This window comes from Myxocyprinus asiaticus, chromosome 42, assembly GCF_019703515.2.
Source record: "Myxocyprinus asiaticus isolate MX2 ecotype Aquarium Trade chromosome 42, UBuf_Myxa_2, whole genome shotgun sequence".
In the NCBI taxonomy this organism is placed as follows: Eukaryota; Metazoa; Chordata; class Actinopteri; order Cypriniformes; family Catostomidae; genus Myxocyprinus; species Myxocyprinus asiaticus.
In genome coordinates this window covers 37,232,031-37,251,045 of record NC_059385.1, presented here as the reverse complement: position 1 = coordinate 37,251,045, position 19,015 = coordinate 37,232,031, and the positions used below count along the sequence as shown (strand labels likewise).

At 45.3% G+C, this 19,015-nt stretch overlaps 1 protein-coding gene across 4 annotated transcripts in view; it reads right to left on the bottom strand.

Moving 5' to 3' along the window:
• LOC127432446 (NACHT, LRR and PYD domains-containing protein 12-like) overlaps positions 1-19,015 on the bottom strand; it is a 612,890-nt gene that overhangs the window by 530,950 nt on the left and 62,925 nt on the right. The gene's annotated exons all lie outside the window — the stretch shown is intronic.

The window sequence follows — 19,015 nt, the reverse complement described above, 5'->3', positions numbered from 1 at the left end:
AACATGTGGCAAGCACATCATGTGGGCTCAGAGCTGCACATGGAAGAGATGTGGTGGTAGGTCCTGCCTGAAAGGGGAGGAGCTCTACAAACATGGCGACCGGGACAGAGAGGGCTCTGTCAAAGGGAGATGCAGGTCTGCCGACAGGGAGACCGTACAGTGGAAAATACATCACAGGGGGTTACTGAAGTAACCGGCACCTGTGGTGCACCTGCTTCAGTAAGGGAATGTAGGCAGTTCGTGGGATCAAGCCCTATTCATTTAAATTGCCATTGGACGCATAGTTGGTGCGATGGATCGTACCCCTTACATGGACGCCCACTTGCCCACTAGCTTGTAGGCCAGGTGGCACTTCCCCATTACTTTGGGGTAATGTTTGGTTTAACCCTTATCTCGCCATATGGACACCTCTAGGGGCACTCTTGCGTTGTCATGGTCACTTTGGGGTCGGTCCACTGACCCCCTACTGCCCACGGGGCATTTAGTAATGTAAACAGCGTCTACAGAGCCTCTTTTTAACCACCTTACCTACTATTCTTGTAAAGGGACTTCCTGTTGTCCACGAACTCACTTCCTGTGACCCCTTCCCCACTATTCTTGTAAAGGGGCTTCCTGTTGTCCACGAACTCACTTCCTGTGACCCCTTCCCCACTATTCTTGTAAAGGGGCTTCCTGTTGTCCACGAACTCACTTCATGTGACCCCTTCCCCACTATTCTTCTATATGGGCTTCCTGTTGTCCACAGAACCACTATCTGTCCCCTTACCCACTAAATACCACTTTGGCATGCCTTTGCCCCCAGTGTGGCCCCTGATGCCATACATCGCCCTAATTCGTGCCGGGCAGCGCCCGGGCGTCCCACACGCCCCCTATAAGTGTGTTTTTATGCGTTCCTGACACCAATTATTTTTTGTTACATTTTTTTAATACATTTCATCATGGGGCACATGGTGGAGGCCTGCTGTGCCCGCCCAGAGTCCTTTAAAGCTGTTTTCTGACGTTCGACCAATACTTCACTGAAATCCTTAGCACTCTTAGTATGTCTTCAAGAGTCCCACGAGGGGTCACTATGTGAAATTTGGGGTCTCTGGGACCTCTGGGCACATTGCCAGGGCACATCCCATGTGCAATTTATACCATCCATTTCTATAGGTGTTTCATGAACACCCCTCAGAAAGCTCCAAATGACTCCAATTTTAAATCTATATCTTCTCAGGGGCCCCTTAGACAGTGTGCAAAGTTTGAAGTCTGAATGACTTCGTTAAGTGCTTAATTGGCTGACTTGTGAATGAAAAGTGACAGTTATTTTCCTTTAATATTTTTCTCGATTTTTTTTAAAGTACTTCCCAAACTCTGAGGGACACAGCTTTTTAATATGTTGTTTCTAAGGGACCTACGATGAAGCATTCGAAGCCCCCAGGTCTTAGCACCTAATTTAAGGCGGTCCACGAAACACCTATGGAACTGCATTGGTTTAATGGTCAAGTGGGCCGTCTAGAAAAGGGGGTTCCTAAGGCCACAGGAGCTTGAAATTTGAGATCTTCGACCGTCAGGGGCCCCCTAATCGGGCCCTAAAATTTGGGGTGTCTAGATCCTTCCTGAGCATACATCCAAACCCTACCCTAGTTGTCTCTAATCTAACTCAAAAGGCTCTGTCAGGCTGTGAGTGCAAGAGGCCAGTGTGTGTGAATCTGGCATAAACTGTCAATAATACTATTACTCTTTTCTAGAGCCTTGTGCTCTCGATATGTCTTTCGAGGGTCATCGGGCTACCACCGTGTGAAATTTGGGGGCTGCAGGACTTTTCTAGAAAAGTTCCACCTGCAATTTATTCCATTCATTCCTATAGGTGTTTTGTGGACACCCCTCAGAAATCTCCAAATGACTCCAATTTGAAATCTAGAGCTTCTCGGGGGACCTTTAGACAGTGTGCAAAGTTTGAAGTCTGAATGTGTTCGTTAAGTGCTTAATTGGCTGACTTGTGTACTTAAAGTTATTTTTGTTTTAATATTTTTCTTGATTTTTGTTAAAGTGCTTCCCAAACTCTGAGGGACACGGCATTATAATATGTTGTTACTAAGGGCCCTACGATGAAGCATTCGAAGCCCCCAGGTCTTAGCACCTAATTTAAGGCAGTCCACGAAACACCTATGGAACTGCATTGCTTTAATGGTCAAGTGGGCCATCTAGAAAAGGGGGTTCAAAAAGTCACAGGACCTTGAAATTTGAGATACTCGACCGTCAGGGGCCCCCAAATCAGGATCTAGAACTTGGAGGCCGCAGGTGCTTGCTAAGTATTAAAACCTCTGATGAATGTACTGATGCACATGGGCCTACAGGGCAGGCTGTCTCATTGATTCCTATGACAAGCAGGGAGATCTATTGAAAATAATGAAAAATATTGTTTTTCAGCCTAGGCTTTAGTCCCTTTAGTATGTCGATAAGGGGCACGCAACGTGTCAGCGTGTGAAATTTGGGGTCTCTGGGACCTCTGGGCACGCTGCCAGGGTGCATCCCACGAGCAATTTATTCCATTTATTTCTATAGGTGTTTCGTGGACACCCTCCAGAAAGTTCCAATTGACTCCAATTTCAAATCTATATCTTCTCAGGGGCTCCATAGACAGTGTGCAAAGTTTGAAGTTTGAATGACTTCGTTAAGTGCTTAATTGGATGACTTGTGAATGAAAAGTGACAGTTATTTTTCCTTAGTATTTTTCTTGATATTTTTTAAATTACTTCCCAATATCTGAGGGACACTAAATTTAAATAAGTTGTTTATGAGAGCACAAAGATGAAGTACTCGAAGCCCCTAGTTCTTATTGTAAAATTTAAGGTTATTTTCACCAGGTCACACAGGAAGTGCCCATGTACAATTTAATTGAATGGTGGCAAATACATGGTTCGTGGACAGCCATTTTTAGCTAATTATACATTTTAAAGAGTTGTAAGTTGCTTAAGTGGGTTCTATTGAGTATGTTGAGTGTTATACAGGATGTATTATTTATAATGTTTCATATACATGCTACTAAAGTCATATAGAGACCAGTACCAATCGACTTGGTGCCGAGTCTCTAAGATGTAAATAGCACTTCTTACGAGGGCCAATCAGGTTGAGGCACTTGCCGACCTCGGAGAGACGCCATTGGAAAGAGCGCCCTCGAAAATGGGGGCGTAGGACTCGGTTTCGTGCCTCTGCCACCTTCCCGGCAAAGGTTATGGCAATCCCACATGAGCGTGGTGGTTTTTATCCCTATATCTCTAAGGCCTGACCCCAAGCCTGCCATGGGCCCCCCAAAAATCTCCCCACACACCTATACCAGTCGACTCCAAACGCTCTGAAACGCGCTCCTAGCACGGTCCCCCGGGATGCCCCCTGGAAACCCACCCTCGCTGGACTTAGAATCCGGCTGTCAATTCTCGCTACGGCCCGCATCATATATGGTGCGGGCCATAGCGAAGCCCCGTACAATTTATTTGCATTGCCTGAAATAGTCACTTGGTGGACATCTGTTTTTAATGTGTGGGATAGATTCATTCACTAAATATCATATTTAGGTGAGTGTTTGAACCCCCCTGGACAACATACACCCTTCAAAACCTCAAAATTCGACCGTCCACGAACCACCTAAAATTTTGAGTGGGATAAATTGTACGTGGGATTTGCATATCTCAGCTCTGAATTTGGCTAGGAAGTTGAAACTGGTACTTCGGTGCTCATCTCAGTCTCCTCTCTCTATGGTATGAATTTCGAGGGGATCGGAGAAAGTCAAAAATTTCATCCAAAAAACCCAAAAGGTTTTGGTTTTTTCGGACGAAATTTTTGACTTTCTCCAATCTTCTTGAAATTCATACCATAGATAGAGGAGACTGAGATGAGCATAGGAGTGCAGGTCTGAAGTGTCTAAGTCATCCCAGTCTGGAGTTATGGAGATCCCACGTACAATTTATCCCATTCAAAAATTTAGTTGGTTCGTGGACAGTCGAATTTTGAGGTTTTGAAGGGTGTATGTTGTTCAGGGGGGTTCAAACACTCACCTAAATATGATATTTAGTCAATGAATCTATCCCACACATTAAAAACAGATGTCCACCAAGTGACTATTTCAGGCAATGCAAATAAATTGTACATGGGCACTTGTGTCTTTTTGCTTATTCTTGTAGGAAGTGCCCACATACAATTTATTTGAATGGTGGCAAATACATGGTTCGTGGACAGCCATTCTTTAGCTAATTATACATTTTAAAGAGTTGGAAGTTGCATAAGTGGGTTCCATTGAGTATGTTGAGTGATATACAGGGTGTCTTATTGATAATATTTCATATACATGCTACTAAAGTCATATAAATAAAGAGTGTGGCAATTTTTCCTCAAAAAAAAGTCCAAAAGGAAGGTCCCATCTGCAGCTTATTTAATGGAATTCAAATACAGGGTTCATGGACAATCACTTTAATGCAAATTATACAGTATTATGAGTTGTAACTTGCTCAAATGGGTTTCATTGAGTATGTGGAGTGCTATACAGGGTGTTTGATGGATAATATTACATGCAAATAGCAAGAAAAGCCATACAAATGACCGTCCACGAACCATGTATTTTCCACCATTCAAATAAATTGCTCGTGGGCACTTTTGTGCCGTCTTCTAGGAAGTGCCCATGTACAATTTATTTGAATGGTGGCAAATACATGGTTCGTGGACAGTCATTTTTTAGCAAAATATACAATATTTTGAGATGTAAGTTGCATAAATGGGTTCCATTGATGACTTTGAGTGATATTCTTGATGATTTATTGATAATTTTGCATGCATATAGCTAGAAAAGCCATACAAATGACCGTCCACGAACCATGTATTTTCCACCATTCAAATAAATTGCACATGGGCACTTTTGTGCCGTCTTGTGGGAAGTGCACACGTACAATTTATTTGAATGGTGGCAAATACATGGTTCGTGGACAGTCATTTTTTAGCGAATTATACAATATTTTGAGATGTAAGTTGCATAAATGGGTTCCATTGATGACTTTGAGTGATATTCTTGATGATTTATTGATAATTTTGCATGCATATAGCTAGAAAAGCCATACAAATGACCATCCATGAACCATGTATTTTCCACCATTCAAATAAATTGCACGTGGGCACTTTTGTGCCGTCTTCTAGGAAGTGCCCACGTACAATTTATTTGAATGGTGGCAAATACATGCTTCGTGGACAGTCATTTAATACAATAAATTGGAAATGGACATTTAGTATGTTGGTGGACACAGGGGTAATAGACCAATACAATAAATTTGAAATGGACATTTATTATGTTGGTGGATTTAGGGTAATAGACCATTATAATAAATTGAAAATAGACATTTAGTATGTTGGTTGACTTAGATTAAATACATCAATACAATAAATTGGAAATGGACATTTAATGTGTTGGTGGACACAGGGGTAATAGACCAATATAATAAATTGGAAATGGACCTTTAGTATGTTGGTGGACTTAGATTAAATACATCAATACAATAAATTGGAAATGGACATTTAATGTGTTGGTGGACACAGGGGTAATAGACCAATATAATAAATTGGAAATGGACCTTTAGTATGTTGGTGGACTTAGATTAAATACATCAATACAATAAATTGGAAATGGACATTTAGTATGTTGGTGGACTTAGATTAAATACATCAATACAATACATTGGAAATGGACATTTAGTATGTTGGTGGACTTAGATTAAATTCATTCATACAATAAATTGGAAATGGACATTAAATATGTTGGTGGACACAATAGACCAATACAATAAATTGGAAATGGACATTTAGTATGTTAGTGGACACAAGGGTAATAGACCAATACAATAAATTGGAAATGGACATTTAGTATGTTGTTGGACGTAGATTAATAGACCATTATAATAAATTGAAAATGGACATTTAGTATGTTGGTGGACACAATAGACCAATACAATAAATTTGAAATGGACATTTAATATGTTGGTGGACACAATAGACCAATACAATAAATTTGAAATGGACATTTAATATGTTGGTGGACACAATAGACCAATACAATAAATTGAAAATGGACCTTTAGTATGTTGGTGGACACAGGGATAATAGACCATTATAATAAATTGAAAATGGACATTTAGCATGTTGGTGGACACAGGGGTAATAGACCAATACAATAAATTGGAAATGGACATTTAGTATGTTGGTGGTGACAGCGTGTCAGAGTGTCACCTCCTCTCTTTAGGCTGTTTCGTAATTGTCATTGATTAGATCTACCACTGTCGCATCACAAGTGAATTAAATTGCTACTACACCCACTTGCAAGTCATACATATTTTAACCTGGTCAAAGGGGACAAATCATTTGTCCATGGACAGACCCACTGCCTCCCAGACACACACAGAGGGTCCTCAGACAACAGTGAGAAAGTGGTTAAATTTAGTGGGTAAATGGACAAGTAGTTGTGGTCAGCCCCGTCCCCTACTGGACACACTCCAGGGGCCTGTGGTCCCCCAGGGACAAAGTCTTGTAATATAGCGGGAAGGTGGACAAATAGTGTGTTCATGGTCAGCCCCGCCCCCTCCGGGACACAACCCCGCGGTCCGTGCACCCCCAGGGACAAACTCCTGTAATATAGTGGGAATGTGGACAAATAGTGTGTTTGTGGTCATCCCCGCCCCCTCCCGGACATGCCCCAGCTGTCGGCCAATCAAAGGCTCGCTTCCGTGGGCTTTTCCCCAAAATAGCTTGTAAGGGGCCGTTTAGTGGCTACGTGGGTTGTTGGGGCGGTCTTTGGCACCCCGAGGGGGAAGTGATGCAATAAAGTGGGCATTTGGCCCACTGCAATAAGCCTGAGTTGGGACGTGGTGGCGCCACCCAGCGGTCGGCTGCAGGACTGCATGTAAATGCTTTCAGTTTTTGAACGCACGTAGCGCGGCCACCGTGGGGCGCAGACGCTCGGGGACGCCTCTGGTCGTCTTCGGGGGACCCGCCGGTCAATGCGGAGCAGCGCTGCGCGTCGGCAAAAATCATCTAGGGGGCGTCGCGCAGCGTCCACGAACCAGCGTCCACGGAGCTACCGAATAAGCGCTCCGAGGACCTCCCGTCCTTACTACTTCCCTACACATACTGGTTCCAGCTGTGAATTCCTCTGCTGAATTTGCGAGCCTCAGAGATAGGGAGGAAGGACATCCAGGGTTCATGGGTTCATGAACTCGCATGGGAAAATAAGCGCACATCTTCACCTCTTTGGAGGGGAAAGGCGCTATACACAAGCCATACACCAGGTCAGCTGTCCGTATTCCCGAACTTACCTGTTCGTACCTGACAGAACGTGGGACGAAACCGGCTCAACCCGGAGATTGTAAAATCTCGCAGTTATTGGGTGTCGCCCAGCCCACTGCCCTGCAGATGTCTGCTAGAGAGGTGCCATGGGCCAGTGCCCATGAGGATGCCAGACTCCTTGTGGAGTGTGCTCGTATTCCCGAAGGGGTGGGCACGGCCTGGGCCTGGTATGCCATAGTGATGGCATCCACGATCCAGTGGGAAAGCCTCTGTTTGGAGACAGCATTTCCTTTCCGCTGTCCGCCAAAGCAGACAAAGAGCTGCTCAGAGCGTCTAATGCTCTGCGTGCGATCCAAGTAGATGTGCAAAGTACGCACCGGACACAGAAACGACAGGGCTGGGTCTTCCTCCTCCTGGGGCAGTGCTTGCAGGTTCACCACCTGATCCTTGAAGGGGGTTGTGGGAACCTTGGGCACATAGGTCTGGGTCTCAGGATTATGTGAGAGTCACGCGGACTGAACTCCAGGCAGGTATTGCTGACAGAGAACGCTTGCAGGTCCCCGACCCTCTTGATGGAGGTGAGCGCAATCAGGAGGGCCGTCTTCAAGGAGAGGACTTTCAACCCGACTGACTCTAGCCACTCAAATGGGGCTCCGCGAAGGCCCAGGAGGACCACGGAGAGATCCCATGAGGGGAACAGGCATGGCCTAGGAGGATTCAGACTCCGGGCACCTCTCAGGAACATGATGATCAGGACGTGCTTCCCTAAGGACTTATCATCCACTGTATCATGGTGTGCCGCTATGGCGGCCACATACACCTTCAAGGTGGAGGGGGACAGCCGTTTGTACTTGTGCACCTGCAGGAAGGAAAGCACTGACCCGACTGCACATCTCTGAGGGTCTACATCTCGGGAAGAACACCAATTCATGAACCGACGCACTTCAGGGTATGAAGCTGCCTCGTGGAGGGAGCTCTGGCCTGAGTGATCATGTCTACCACTGCTGGTGGTAGGCCACTTAGGTCCCATCCAAGGGCCAGACATGGAGGTTCCAGAGGTCTGGGCACAGGTGCCAGATGGTGCCCCGTCCCTGAGAAAGAAGCTCCTTCCTCAGGAGAATTCGCCGGGAGGGGGGGGCTGTCGCGAGGAGCATGAGGTCTGAGAACCAAGTCTGGGTGGGCCAATACGGGGCAACGAGTGTGACCTGCTCCTTGTCCTCCCTGACCTTGCACAGTGTCTGTGCAAGTAGGCTCACTGGGGGGAACGCATACTTGCGCAGCCCCCGGGGCCATCTGTGTGCCAGCTGTGTGCCAGCATGTCTGGGCCGAGGGGGGCCCCCGTCGGAGAATACCAGAGCAGGCAGTGGGAGGTTTCTCGGGAGGCAAATAGATCTACTTGTGCTTTGCCGAACCAACTAAAAATCAGCTGGACCACCTGGGGGTGGAGTCTCCACTCTCCCCTGAGCGTCACCTGCCGCGACAGTGTGTCCGCTGTGGTGTTGAGGTTGCCCGGGATGTGAGTGACCTCAGTCACCACTGACTCCATAGGAGGAGACGGCAGGTGAGTTGTAACATGCGACTGCTGTCGCTGTGTTGTCCATCCGGACCAACACATGCTTGCTCCGGATCAACGGCAAAAGCATTCGCAGGGTGAACAATACTGCCAGCAACTTGATGCAGTTGATGTACCAACACAGACACGGTCCTGTCCAGGAGCCAGCGGCTGCGTGCCGTTGCACACAGCACCCCAGCCTCGCTTGGAGGCATCTATCCTAATGACAACGTACCTGGACACTTGCTGTAGGGGAACTCCTGCCCGTAGAAATGCAAGGTCTGTCCAAGGGCTGAACAAGTGGCGGCAGATTGGCGTGATGGCCACGCGATGTGTGCCGCAGTGCCATGCCCATCTCGGGACTCGAGTCTGAAGCCAGTGCTGAAGCGGTCTCATATGCATCAACCCTAGTGGCGTGACCAGCGCCGAGGATGCCATATGCCCCAGGAGCCTCTGAAAGTGTTCCAGTGGAACCGCTGTTCTCTGCTTGAACGACTTCAGGCAGTTCAGCACCGACCGCATGCACTCGCTCGTGAGGCGCACTATCATCGAGACTGAGTCTAACTCCATGACGAGAAAAGAGATGCTCTGAACCGGGGAGAACTTGCTCTTTTCCCAGTTGACCCGAAGCCCTAGCCGGCTGAGGGGCCTGAGCATGAGGTCCCTGTGTGCACACAGCAACTCTTGAGAGTGAGCTAGAATCAGCCAGTCATCGAGGTAGTTGAGTATGTGGATGTCCACTTCCCTTAACAGGGCAAGAGCTGCCTCTGCAACTTCCGTGAAGACGTGAGGGGACAGGGAAAGGGGAGGAACTTGTACTGATACGCCCGGCCGTCGAAAGCAAACCGTAGGAAGGGTCTGTGTCGAGGTAGAACCGAGACATGAAAGTAAAGTCCTTCAGGTCTACCGCCGCGAACCAATTTTGATGCCAGACACACACCAAAATGTGCTTTGGCATCAGCATCTTGAACGGGAGTCTGTGCAAGGCCCGGTTCAGAACTCGCAGGTCCAAGATTGGCCGCAACCCACTGCCTTTCTTCGGTACAATGAAGTAAGGGCTGTAAAACCCTTTCTTCATCTCGGCTGGAGGGAAAGGCTCTATCGCGCCCTTGTGCAGAAGGGTCGTGATCTCCACACGCAAGGTGGTGCTGTTCTTGCCCTTCACCGAAGTGAAGCAGATGCCACTGAACCAGGGCGGGCGCCTGGTGAACTGAATTGTGTAGCTGAGTCGGATGGTCCTGGCCAACCACCACGATGGGTTGGAAAGTGCTAGCCACGCGTCCAAGCTCCGGGTGAGGGACACTAAGGGGACGATCACATTTAACGTACCTGTGGGTGGGGCCTCGTGGCGGGAGGGAGCAGGGGATGCCACGTCAAGGAGCCTCGCTTCATCTCAAACTCGTGGCTGCGTTGAGGGGACCATCAAAGCACTTACCTTGCTCCATGTGCCTGGCATCAGGGGGGTCGGCGACGGGGGAGGAGGGACTTTATGACCATCCTCGTAGTCTGTCACAACCACCTGGCCGCGGGTATGAGTGTGGTGCTCAGTGCCCGGTTGCCGTGATAATGTCGGTCGTAAACACTGGCTATGTGACCCAGGGAGTGAGGAAACTGCTCTTTTATTGAGAATGTGGGTACTGCAGCCCGTTTGGGGTGCAGCGAACATAAAAGAAAAGGAAACCAAGGATTTACCTCCTGGCCCTCCACTGGGGGATGGAGTGGTCTGGATACCAGCTCTGGGTTTGCAGCAGACATCTCGACCCCTGGGTCATCCATCTCAGGGGTGCTTAGGAGCCTTCCGGGTCCTCGTGCCAGCCCGTGAGGTGGGGGACGTCAGCTTCCTGCGGGGGGCTCTACGCTGGGGCTGAGAACTGGGCTCGGGCTGAGGTAGAGCCACCTGGGCTGTCACCGCAGCAGGGGGATGCCCTCGGCGAGCAGACGGGATACGGGATCTTGAGCTGCGCCGGGGCATGATGTGTTGTATAGCTTCCGTCTGCTTCCTCACTGCCGAGAACTCCTGGGTGAAGTCCTTGATGGTGTCGCCTAATAGGCCGATCTGGAAGATGGGGCGTTGAGAAAGCGAAAATTGTCTGCGTCCCTCATCTCGACCAGATTCAGCCACAGGTGGCGTTCCTGGACCACGAGGGCGGACATCGCCTGCCCGAGTGCTCACGCCGTGACCTTCTTCACATGGAAGGTGAGGTCAGTCACTGAGCACAGCTCCTGCATCACATTGGGATCAGGACTACCCACGTGCAGTTCCTTTAGTGCCTTGGCCTGGTGTACTTGCAGGAGGGCCATGGCATGCAGGGCAGAGGTGGCCTGACCAGCGGCGCTGTAGGCTTTGGCCGTCAGAGATGACATTGTCCTACAGGCCTTGGAAGGTAGTGCTGGGCGATCCCGCTAAGTGGCCTGCGCTTTGCGGGCACAGGTGCAGCGCAACCACCTTATCTACCTAAGGGACCTCCGTGTACCCGTTGGCTGCCCCGCCATCGAGGGTAGTGAGAGCAGACGAGCTGGGAGGTCGGTTTCAGGCAGAAAAAGTTGCCCTCCATGACCTCGGCAGCTGGTCATGCACTTCCAGGAAGAAAGGGACCGGGGGGTTGGGGGCGTGGCTGTGAGCGGCGCCCCAAACACAGGAACCAATCATCTAGCCGCGAGGGCTCAGGGGAGGGTGGAAGGTTCCACTCCAACCTGACACACGTGGCGGCCCGATACAGCGATCGAGCACTCATCCCACTCCAGAGCTCCGAAAGGGACACTAAGCTGGCCCTGGGGTGAGCTGGTCTCCTCTCAGAACTCACCAGGGGCAAACGAGCGTGCTGGGGAATGGGAGGTCCTCAGGGATTTACCCGGCGGAGCCGCGCCCATTGAAGCCCCCAAATCGCATCCAGCGCCAGCTGGGCCGGCCTCGTACCCGGTGGTTGAAGGCACGCCGCAGGGGGCGGCTAGAGTAGCTTTCCCCCAGAACAAGGAAAGCCGTGACTGCAACGTTGCCATGGTCATATTCTCGCAATGAGAACATTAACCATCCACAAACGCTGCCTCAGTGTGATTATGACCCAGACACGTGAAGCAGCGCCTGTGGCCATCAGAAGCTAAGAGATAATGACCGCATCCAGGAATCACACAAAGACGGAAAGGCATCTTGAGAAAGACGCGTATTTAAAAAGACGTTCACGTCAATGTGTTTGCTCTAATAGAGAAAATATACCCTTTGCAGGAATATAAACTCTTTTAGCACTGTCGAAGCGCCCAGGGGTGTAATCTGCACAGATCTGTGCAGAAGGAGAGAAAAGCAGCTGGAATGCGCCATATATCCAAAAGCAAACTCTTCTTGGGAGGTGAATGGACTGGTAGTGGAAGACAGCTTGCTGACACACAACCGTTCAGCTCCGAAGAAAAAAATCTGAATGAGTGGTTGCGAGCCAGCTCCTTTTATACCCGTATGTCCGGGGGAGTGGCATGCAAATTCCACTTGCCAATTCTCATTGGCCTTTTCTCAAAAATCTGAGGTGTTTGGGGCTCCCAAGGGCGACCCCTAGTGTCACTACATCGACACAACATCGAGTGAGTGACAGAAGGGGAACTGTTTTTAACTGTAAAAGACATGGATGCTCCTACTTCTTGTTTTTTTAATTTGGAGAGAAAAGCAGGCCAACAGAAACAGATGTACTCTTTGAAGGACAATAATGGACATGTCACATCAGACCCACTGGAGATGCGCAGACTTGCTGTGGGTTTTTATTCCAATTTGTACGCTGCTGAAATCTCAGATGAAATTTATAGAAATGAGCTGCTAAAGGATCTTCCCATTTTATCTGAAGAATATAAAGAATATTTAGAGACTGAGCTCACCTTTGAGGAAGTTACTTCGGCTATCATAGGTCTATCTTCAGGTCATACTCCAGGACTGGATGGATTACCCGGTGAATTTTATAAGAGTTTCTGGAGCACTATTGGAGATGACTATTTTAAAAAACTTCAAAAATGCTTCCGTGAAGGAGTTCTTCCTACAAGTTTTCAATGTGCTGTTTTATCATTGCTCCCAAAAAAGGGTGATTTAACACTTTTAAAGAACTGGAGACCTGTAGCGATTTTATGCACTGATTATAAAATTCTCTCAAAATGTCTGGCTATTAGATTAAATAATATGTTGTCAGTAATGGTGCATAAGCACCAATCATACTGTATAAAAAATCGGTCTATTACAGACAATCTTCACTTAATAAGGGATGTGTTTGATTTTGCTTATTGCAATAATGTTAATATGGGCTTGTTGTCTTTAGATCAAGAAAAGGCCTTCGACAGGGTTGATCATATATTTCTGTTTGATACTCTGAAAGCTTTGGTTTTGGGGACAATTTTATTTCAAAGACTAAACTTCTATATACCGAGGCAACGTGCATGATAAAAATGGCTGGTGGGTTAAGTATCCCTATAATAGTAAATAGAGGAACCAGGCAGGGCTGTCCTCTCTCAGGTCAACTTTACAGTATAGTAATCGAACCCTTGTTGTGTAGATTGAGGAGAGAGCTAGTGGGTCTACAGGTCAACTCGCTTCATTTTCTTTTTAAACTCTCTGCATATGCTGATGATGTCACAGTTATAATCCGAGAGCAAAGTGACATTCAGTTGCTAAAAGAGGGTTTAGAATGCTATAGAAAAGCCTCCTCAGCAGTAGTTAACTGGGGTAAATGTGATGCTTTGTGGTGTGGAATAGATTTTAAAGGTCCAGCACTTCCTGGAGGCTTGCAGTGGGGAAGAACAGGTTTTAGATATTTAGAGGTGTTTATAGAGACAGAAGAGTATAGAAAAAAGAAAAGAAAAAAAACTGGGAGTACCTAGTGGAGAAAGTGTGTGATCGGTTGTCTCACTGGAAATGGTTGCTACCCCAGCTGTCCTACAGGAGGAGGGTCCTGGTCTGCAACAATTTGGTTGCATCTTCATTATGGCATAGAATGGGAATACTTGAGCCTCCTGATGATTTGGTGAGAGGAATTCAGCAGCGACTAGTGGATTTTTTATGGTTGGGACAGCATTGGTTGAAAGCGGCTGTGCTGTATCTACCTATACAGGAAGGAGGCCAGGGGTTGATTGACATCAGATCAAGAATAAAGACCTTCAGAATTCAGATGGCACAGAGACTGCTCTACGGGGAAGATGTGAGCTGGGCTGGAGTAGCCTGTGCCCTGCTGAGGATATTAATAAACTGGACTTGTCTGGTTTGAGCTCTTTTTATAGATCAATTTTAAAATCATGGACACTTTTTAGTTTTTCGCGGGGCGCAAATAGTGCACAGAGTTTATGGCTCAAAGAAGAAACATTACTTTTTAATTCTGCACTAGACTTGGACATTTTTAAATCAGATACTCTCAGAAAAGCCATGTGGCCAGCAAATATTACAAAAATTGGACATTTAATGGAAAAAGAAGGATGGATAACTGCTGAAAATTTGGCTTTAAAACTGGGATTAAGATCAATCAGATTGGCACAGAATCTGTTGATTTAGATATTAGATTTTCTGCCACAGGACTACAGACTGGCATTAGAAATTTTTAATGAAGAGTTGGATAACTGTGTTTTTCCAGAGCTGAGTGTTTTAGCAGAGACTGGACCATGGCAAGAAAAATAAGGTAGCTTACTATCTTTTAAGACACCTCAGCTGGAATGTTTTGGCGTTGCTGGAAAGAAAGCTATTTACATACTGCGTGTTAAAGTATGGCACCTTAATACACTGGAAAGTGTCAAAGAGTCCAAATGGCAGGAGATGTTTGGGCTAGGCGTTTCCCCTAAAGGTAGCTGGAGGTCCTTGTACAAACCACCAACTGAGAAAAGGTCTGGAGACCTTCAGTGGAGAATTGTACATGGAATTATAGCTACAAACAGATACAGAGCACACCTTGATCCACAGGTATGGGAGGGCTCTTCATTCTGTGGAGAACAGGAAACAGTTTTTCATTTGTTTTTAAAGTGTGAAAGGCTTAAGCCACTGTTTAATAAATTAGAAGAGTGGTGTCAGACTCTGGGGGAAATTTTACACCGGTTTATTTCATTTACGGGCCAAAATATAGCAGAAGTAGGAGAGAAGCAAATGTTTTAATCAATTTCTTATTTGGGCAGGCAAAATTGTCTATATGTCTGTCACAAAAAAATAATCTGAATGGTGTCGGATCAACTGCTGTTGTGTCCATTTTGAAGGGATTATTAAAATCTCGTATTAAAATTGAGTTTACTTACTACAAACTGGTCAATGACATGGAAATGTTTAAATACAAATGGGGATTAAATCAATGTATTTGTGAAGTTGTTGATGAAGGCGTTTTGCAAATTTATGTTTAGATGTATGTTTGTTTGAATAGTTTTTTTTCTTCTCCCTATTTTATTTATATTTATTGTTCTCTCCTCTAAAAATGTTTTTTAATTTTCTCTTTTTGTAAATAAATAGACCCTTTAAAGTCAAGTCTAATTCTCTCTCTCTCTCTCTCTCTCTCTCTCTCTCTCTCTCTGACTTTGAGCATGAGCGGATGGAGTGCTGTGAGTGCGAACGGAGTGTTGTGAGTGAAACCTTTTCTTTTCCCTTTTTCCTTGCTGTATCTATCCTTAGCTTCTTTGTGTGCCTCTAGTTGGCTACCTTTTGTTTTTGTCGTTTCCTTTTTTAGTCTGCGCGCTATCCGCTTTATTGAGGAAGCATGTCGGCCACACGCTTACAAGGTTTGAGCTCGCTTACGCGGCGCCACGCTGTTAAGGTGGTGTCTGAGGTGAGTGTGGAAGAATGCTGTCTGGCCATTGGAGAGGTTGTGGGACATGAGAATGTGCTATCCACCTCCAGAATGAATAGTGCCACTGTAGTGTAGATAAAGCCAATGAAGTAGTTGAGCACGGTATAGTTATTAGTGGTGAACTTGTCCCTGTTCTTCCTCTTTCATTGCCAGCTAAGAAAGTTACTTTGTCAAATGTCCCACCTTTTGTAAGTGATGAAATTTTAACTCAGGCTTTATCTCGGTACAGAAAATTGGTTTCTCCAATTAAAAAAATCCCAATCAGTAGCCTTTGTTGAAACATATTGTTTCTTTCAGGCGTTTCGCTTATATGATTATTAAAGATGACGCTTGTTTTTGTCACTACCATGAAGATGAAATATTTCGGGCATCTAATTTGCAACTGCCCTGATAAACTTCCAGAAGAAAAGGTGAATGTAGTAAATGTGAATTCTGAGAGTGGCGATGCGGCTGGTGTTGACAGTGCATTTGAGGTGGCATCGCCGAGGGAGAGCTCGGTGGTGGAGGCCACAAGTATTCCCAGTGAGACTGTGGCTGGGTCGACCGCGTCGCTCCAGCACCCGCATTCTGCACACATCGAAACACATTCAGAGGCTGGTGTAACGCAAGAAATGTGTGAGGTGGATTGTGTTAGAATGGAGGAAGCACAAACTGTTTTCAAAATGCCCCCCAAAAAAGAAAGAAAAGTAATAAAGTACTTGATGCCAAAATAAGTAAAAATAGTGAGGTGCAAGAGGATCAGGATACAGAGAGTGATGGTGAGTCTTCTAAAAGTCTTTAACAATCTAAAGAAGATTGTGAGAAATCTCAACAATGTCCTGAATAATGACATCTGTCAACTTTAAGAGTAGGAATGCTGATGTGTTTTGGCTTTATGGGCTGTTTTTTTTTTTTTTTTTTCTTTTAGTAATGAGTGAAGTGCATTTAGCTACATTGAATGTCAATGGTGCTAGAGATTCTAGAAAAAGAGCAATAATATATGAAGTAATTAAACAGAAGAATATTGATGTTGCTTTTTTACAGGAAACTCACAGTGATTTGAAAAATGCTGTTGACTGGGCAAGGGAGTTTGACGGCATACCTGTGTTAAGTCATAACACTTCAGTCAGTGGGGGAGTTGCCATTTTATTTGCAAAGAACTTTAGTCCTGTCTCTTATGAGGTTGATGAAATTGTGAAAGGTAGACTCTTAAAAGTTAGAGCTATTTTTGAAAGCTATGTGTATTTTAATTTGTGTGTATCTCCCAACTGCACAAGTTGAAAGATTGGTTTTCTTAGACAAACTTTGTTCAACTTTACAAAACTGTTGCCCAGATGATTTTTGTTCCTAGGTGGTGATTTCAATTGCACCGAGTCTAATCTAGATAAGAATCACATTGAGCCTTGCTTGGCTTCATGTAGTCGTCTCACTCATATCATTAAAAAAAATATGAACTGTGTGACATTTGGAGATCTTTAAATGGTAATGAAAAACAGTACACCTGGGTTCACACATGCGATAATTTTATATCTTTAGCTAGACTGGATAGAGTTTATAGCTTTAACTACCATCTTAAAATTTTTAAGAAGAGTTATATTATGCCAGTAAGCTTTTCAGACCACAGTATGGTGCACTGTAACTTTTTGTAAGCTTGGTAAAACCAAAAGTGCATACTGGCACTTTAATACTAACTTGTTAAATGATAATTTTTTAAAAGAATCTTTTAAGTTTTTTTTTTTTGGAAGCTCACAAAGCATTGAAGTGTTCTTTTCATTCATTACAACAGTGGTGGGATTATGGAAAGGTTCAAATAAGGCAGTTTACTCAAAAGTACACTCACAATGTCACTAAAGACTTGACTCGGTCCTTAGTGCTTTTGGAAAAAGAGATAATTTAATCTCAACAGTTGGCTCAATATACTGGTGAATTTTGCCATTTGGAAGCGTGCTCTAAGAAGAAGGCTCAGTTAGCAGATCTACTGGGGTATAAGACACAGGGGGCTCTGATCCGTTCATGTTTTGGTACCTCCAGCGGATCTGCTGGAGGTACTCAATGACAGCTTTTCAGAGGGCAGGTTGCCGTTGAGTTGCCAAAGAGCAGTAATCACTCTTATTCCAAAAAAGGGGGACCTTACTGATATAAAGAACTGGCGCCCTGTCTCACTTCCACAAATTGCTTTCTAAGGCCTTGGCTAATAGATTGGCTGGAGTGTTGGATCAGGTCATCTATACGGACCAGACATATTGTGTCCCCGGTAGATCTATCTTTGATAATGCCTCTGTAATTCGTGACCTTTTCCATGTCTCTAAATTGTTAAATTTAGATTGTGGTTTTTTATCTTTTGATCAGGAGAAGGCTTTTGAGCCGAGTTGAGCATTCTTATTTGTGGAACACTTTAACAGCTTTTGGTTTTTGCAATAAATTTGTAGACATGATCAGAGTACTCTATAGTGATGTTGAGAGTGCACTGAAATTAAATGGTGGCTTATGTGCTCCTTTTCAGGTTCTTAGAGTTGTCAGACAAGGTTGCTCCTTGTCTGGAATGTTATTCTCCTTGGCTATTGAGCCTCTACTTCAACAAATAAGAAATAATTTATGTGCAATAATAATTTTTGTTTGTCAGCTTATGCTGATGATATTATAGTAATGATCAGTAGTCAAAGCGATGTGCAGACTTTGTTTAACATAGTTGAAGAATTTAGAGTGCTGTCTTCTGGAACAAAAAGTGATGCTTTACTGTTAGGACAATGGTATGATGGAAAACCTTGCCTTCCTGATGGGTTGTGTTGGGATAGGGGAGGTATAATATATTTAGGAGTTTATTTGGGAGATGATAGTGTTTTACAGAAAAATTGGGAGGGGATGCTGGAAAAAGTAAAAGGGCTACTGGATAAATGGAAATGGTTCTTACTGAATATGTCCTATAGAGGACGAACTCTCATTGTCAACAATTCAGTAGCATCCTCTCTTTGGCATAGATTGGCTTGTGTAGACCCCTCACCACTTTTTTTAGCTGAAGTTTAAGCTGCTCTTGTGAATTTCTTTTGGGACAAGCTACATTGGGTGCCACAGAGTGTGTTATACCTCCCCAAAGAAGAAGGTGGGCATGGTTTAATTCACATACAAAGTAGAATTGCTGCTTTTTGATTAAGGTTCTTACAAAGATTCTTGGATGGTTCAACAGATTGCAGCTGGCATGCTGTTAGCCGCACAATTCTGCGTACCCTTGGTGGTTTTGGACTGGACAAATCTCTCTTTTTAATGGATCCAACTAAACTGGATTTAGCGGAATTGCCTGTTTTTTATCGTAATCTTTTCAAAAGTGTGGAGCCTTTTCCGTGTTCTTAAGACTGAGAACTCATATTCTCTCCACTGGCTATTACAGGAGCCGTTGATTCTT